The sequence below is a fragment of the Protopterus annectens genome, chromosome 1.part1 (assembly GCF_019279795.1).
Source record: "Protopterus annectens isolate FY-2018-M chromosome 1.part1, PAN1.0, whole genome shotgun sequence".
Lineage (NCBI taxonomy): Eukaryota > Metazoa > Chordata > Ceratodontiformes > Protopteridae > Protopterus > Protopterus annectens.
Genome location: NC_056726.1, coordinates 306888306 through 306893892, shown reverse-complemented (window position 1 = coordinate 306893892; position 5587 = coordinate 306888306). Strand labels below are relative to the sequence as shown.

At 36.3% G+C, this 5587-nt stretch overlaps 1 non-coding gene across 1 annotated transcript; it reads right to left on the bottom strand.

Moving 5' to 3' along the window:
* Positions 1 to 751: 751 nt before the first annotated feature.
* On the bottom strand, positions 752 to 823 carry TRNAC-GCA. Its single transcript has one exon. It is a non-coding gene; the product is annotated as a tRNA-Cys (tRNA).
* Positions 824 to 5587: the final 4764 nt, after the last annotated feature.

The window sequence follows — 5587 nt, the reverse complement described above, 5'->3', positions numbered from 1 at the left end:
TAACTGACATGTTGTGAGAATACTAAAATACCTGGGTAGGGTAATATGCCCTTTAGTCACTGTTATGGATCTTATAGTTGGTGAATTTAAGTAACAGAGGGAGTGGAGGGGTGCAGAGGGGCTTTGCATGCTTTAAGGGTATGTCTTGGAGCATGTGCATCTTAATGTCAATCTTTTCAGTTTGGTCATTTTTGTTGATACTCTGTATATCACTCTACTGTAGAGTAGATTAATGTCAGTAGATCAATATTTATAGAGATAGACTGATAGATATGGATGTGTGTGTGTGTGTGTGTGTGTGTGTGTGTGTGTGTGTGTGTGTGTGTGTGTGTGTGCGCATACATATATATATATATATATATATATATATATATATATATATATATATATATATAGCTATATATATATATATATATATATATGTGTGTGTGTGTGTGTGTGTGTGTATGTACACACAGATAGGTAGGTATATGGATATATATTGCTCACACAAACATATACATATATATTATGTATGGAATAAGGTGTAATGTACTTTTAAAAGTATGGAGCATTTGATAGTGCCTTTAAAACTGGGTAAAGGAAGGCCTGGCATAACCTGCAGCTGTACTGCAGTTTCACTTTTTATAGCCTATGGCTGTAGAGAGTGTTAATAAACAGGTCACCTGGACCTTAAAACCTTATTTGAAGGTACTATTTGAAAGCATAGCCAGTGAAAACAAGGCCTATGTGTGGAAAAAGCCACCCCTTCAGGGGGCACCCGGATTTGAACCAGGGACCTCTTGATCTGCAGTCAAATGCTCTACCACTGAGCTATACCCCCATTTTTTTTTTATTTGAAGTATATGAGTATTATATTAAGGTGAATGGGCTAATTCTTTTTATTTTACATCTGTTTTGGAAGCAATAAAACTTTTTACAAACATGGGCATCTAGTGTTTTCTAAGACTTTATAATAATGCAAATTGTTTTTGCTTCTTGACTATGTTAGTTACGATCCATCAATATATATTCACTTGTGTGTGTTGTGGATGTGTTTATTACTCCATCTAGTTGTCAAGTAAAGATAAGAGCTGCTGAATTTCTTTGGCAGCTGAAATTGTTTGCTTACTAGTGTTGTGTTGCTTCTATGGTACAGGCCTTCCACAAGACTTTAAGGACCTTTTGGAATTTATTTTATTTATTTATTTGCATTTTGTTTACTAGGAAAGTCCACTGGGCCATAGAGAACCCATTTTTAGCTGCGGCCCTGGAAGAAAAGCTCCAGAAGTACTAGAAATGAACAATTTACAACACAAAATTGAGTACAATAAATACAGACATAAGTATGTACAAAAACAGCTGGCAATACAACATTGATTATAAAGAATACAAAGAATAAATATGTCCAAAAATATGAGGGAAAATTACTCTACAGTAAGCAAAATACTACGGTAAAGATTTACATAATGTACTGTCTGGATAATCTCTATTTACAGAGGGATTTCTCTACCTACAGATGAATTTTCTCATACCAAAAGACAGTGTAAAATTATAGTTGGTGAGAAATAGTTATACACTTTTTAGGGGGGCTTAGAACAGGTACACTTCCAGTTTGAGGATAAGTGTTTGTGAAGGGAAATCTTGAAGGAGGTGGGGTTTTAAGTTGTTCCAATGAATAGGGGCATAGCATTCCAATTCTTGGCTACTGAACAGGAATAAAGAAGTTGGCCAGGTTGGAGGTTAGGTCTGTGAACCTGCAAGAGCTTCTGTTCCCCTGAACTAAGAGTGCTGTTTGGGTGGTAGAAGTTGAATGCTGAGCTCAGGGCAGGACAGTCAAGGAATCTAAAGAGTATTTTGTGAGCAGAGCATAGTTGTAGGTAGGAGAGAGAGTTTGGAAGTTCTAGCCATTTCAGGGACTTAAGAGCACAGCAGTGATATATAGAGTATTTAGAGTTGGTTGTGAATTTGGCAATTTTATTGTAGCATGTCTCACGTCTGAATTTGGTAGACCTTTGGATATTGGTAAATAAAGAGGTGTCATAGATAAGAGAGGGTAATACTTAAGTTGTGGCAAGGGTTATTTTTGTGGTTGGCCTTAGGAAGTGATTATGTATATAGAGGATTCCAAGTTTAAGGTGTGTTTTACAAATGTTGTGTTGTATATGCAGGTCGAATTTCATGTGCTCTTCAATAGTGACTCCAAGGAGCTTTGTGTGGGTGACAACTTTGATTATAGACTTACTATGAGAGTAGATGGTGAGGTCAGATTTAATTAAGAGTTTGTTTTTTAGGGGTAAATAGTATGATTTTGGTTTTGTTAGGGTTTAGGGCTAAATGGTTGTTGTTCATCCAGGATACAGTGGAGGAGAAGGTGTTGTGAGTTATTTGGAGTAGATCAGAGGCAGAGCAGGCAGAGCAGTCAGTAACAGAGTCATCTGCGTATTGAATGACAAATCCTTGAGTTAGAGATGTATGGAAGTTATTTATGAATATGCTAAATAGGAGTGGTCCAAGTATGGAGCCTTGGGGAACTCCGGTAGGGGTGTTGAGGAAGGAAGAGAAGGAGTTATGCCATCATACAGTCTGTTGCCTATCTGTTATGTAACTAGAGAACCAGTTTAGGGTGGGGGGAGTCTGATTCTACAAAGGTGGGTGATAAGTAAAGGGTGAGAAACAGTGTTGAAAGCTTTGGACAGGTCAAGGAAGAGGGTGGAGACTATTTTGCCAGCATCACAGGCTCTGTTGACAGTACCCATAAAGGAGAGAAGGGCAGTTGTAGTGCTATGGCTGGGTCTGAAGCCATGCTGCATGGGTGAAAGTATATGATTGTCAAGAAGATGTGGGAGCAGTTGGATATTGTCCTATTTTTCTAGGATTTTAGAGACTGGAGAAAGAATAGCAATGGGTAAGAAGTTAGTGATGTCAGTATTATTGCCGCTTTTATGGAGAGGGAGAATGAAAGCCTTTTTCCAGCTTTTGGGAACGTAGGCTTCAAGAATGGATCTATTGATAAGTATGCTTATGGGGCAAGTGATATTGTCAGCAGCAATTTTGAGGTATTCTGGGGGGATGCAATCAGGGGCGTTAGTGCAAGGTTTTAGCTTTAATAGTAGTTTTTTATGGTTGTGAGTGGGACTGGTTTTAGAATAAATTTAGAAGAGGGGTGGGTATTGGGCTTTTGGGAGGGTGAGAGAGTGGGTGTTCTAGAAGTGGATGTATGGTGTGTAGTGTAATTTGGTTAGAAAATTTAGATCTGGCCAACATTCTCAGGCAAATCATTAACTTGAAATAATATGTTTTAAACAAAGAATTACAATATTTAGTATAGATGCAGTTGAAGAATATTGACTCAGAGGAGTATTAACTGGACTTTAATCTTATTTTTCAATTTTTTTGTTTTATATTTTCTTTTATAATTTCACATACTGCATGACCTTAAAATGCAAAATGTGATTTATTTTCCAGTATGTGCAATGGTTTCAATGAAGTAACCTGTTCTATACCACATAATGTGAGTTTGTTTCTGCAGAATTTTGATGCAAAGATTTTTAGTCTTTAAATGCCCATTGTAATAATATCCTCTATAGCTTAATTTTTGTTGTAATAATGTGGTATGTATGTCTTTAAGGCTAGTCTGGATCTTATTTTATATTGCAGTGGTGCTAATTAATAAACATGTTATCTGTAGAAGCGTCTATGGATTACAGCAGTTATTTATTCTTTTCATTGAAAATGCCAAGAGGTGAAACTGATTAGAATGGATCACTTCAGTTTTTGTTAATTCATATTTTTGAAAACATACATTCTATATGTTAGATTATGCATAATGGATCACTTCAGTTTTTGTTAATTAATAATTTTGAAAACATACATTCTATATGTTAGATTATGCATATACATTTTTTATGTATGGATACAGACCAGTGAATAGCAAAATTGAACCTTAAGCACTAAGACGATCCCTCGGTTGGTGTGACTCCTGTAATCTCAGAGGTACTATCGAACCATAAAGTAACTGGAGGCATATTATGGGTGAATGAGTGGTACAAATATAAACTGTGAGTTCAATTTATGATCAGCTGATGACCTAATAAACAGACAATGAAACCGAGTTATTGAGAGTAAAATAAAATCAACAAGAATAACAAAAAATTTAAAAGTAGCCCAGTTAAGGGGAACATGAACATAATCAAGGACATTGATTTTTTGTTTCTCCAGGAACATTTCTATAAAATTCTGGAAATTGAATTGAGCACTAATTAAAACTTGCATTCTCATGGAGTTTGCCATTTATGCCAGAACATTTATTCATCATAAATTCTGTTTCTTCTTATAGATATTCCTTGTAAAACAGTCAGTGCACTTTCTTCAGTGTTTTGTACTTAGCATATGCTTATTTGTAGATGCACCACAAAATGATAACACAATCATAATTAGCAGAACTTGCATTTAGCGATTAATGGCACGATTCACAGAATTTCTTCTTGTGAAAGCAGAATTTCATTTTTTTAATAAAGGTAGATCAATGGCACTGCATGTGACATGTACATTTTTACAGAAAGATGGTTTCTGCCACATGCAGATCATTGCAGTGCCTAATGTCTGACCCTTAGGAGTTTATCTGCCGTAATAACACAGTGAGTGGTTCGCGGAGATTAACACTATTTAGAACATTATGACTGGGTCTCTTGACAATAATCACGAGGTTATATGTTTGAGATACAGATGTCAAGAAATTGACCTCAAGAATGAAGCTCGAGAGGTAATTCTTACATTCATGTCAAGAACACGTGACTTACCAGGTGATGATCAGAAAGATCCAGTCATAACTCATTGCTTTGCATGAAGCTTTACCTTCTCTTATTTACTGCAGACGGCAGGAAAAATACAGTGTAGTAGCAGTGTATGTTATAGCTTACAGAGCTGGAACACACTAACTGCTGCCACACTGAGAGAGGACAGTCAAGAAGGGTATTAGGAAGCCAATAAATACTTCATTTGGACTTAGAAAAAACAATCAAATGAAGTGTTTACATTGGTTTAATGACTTCCTGTTACTTTTCTGCCATGGGTGCCGAGCACTGCTTAGCACAAGACTGATGTTTCACAATGATAGGCAGAGATAGCTCCTTTCTGACATCAGAAAAGTATTCAAGTAACAGATGTACATGTGGAACTCGTGAAGATGACTTGAAATTATCTGACATTCATTTCAGGCTCAGAGTTAAGTTAACATAATCAATGGCTTCTTCTTACAGTGGCAAGCGGTAACTCTAAATCTGTTTTGTAAGGTGGACAGTGTTTTGTATTACAGAGTGTAAACACAACAGTCACTTAAAGATGCATTTCAGTTAGGGCATTACCTCTCAACTGTCCAGATTTTCACAGAATGTTCAGACTTCTGCCTCATATTTTTGGTCCATTCCTCCAACAAATTGTAGGTTTCTGCTAAATCAATGAGGATTGAAGTAATTTCATTTTCTTAATAAAGGTAGATCAATATCCCTGCATGTGACATGTACATTTTTACAGAAAGATGGTTTCTGCCACATGCAGATCTTTGCAGTGCCTAATGTCTGACCCTTAGGAGTTTATCTGCCATAAT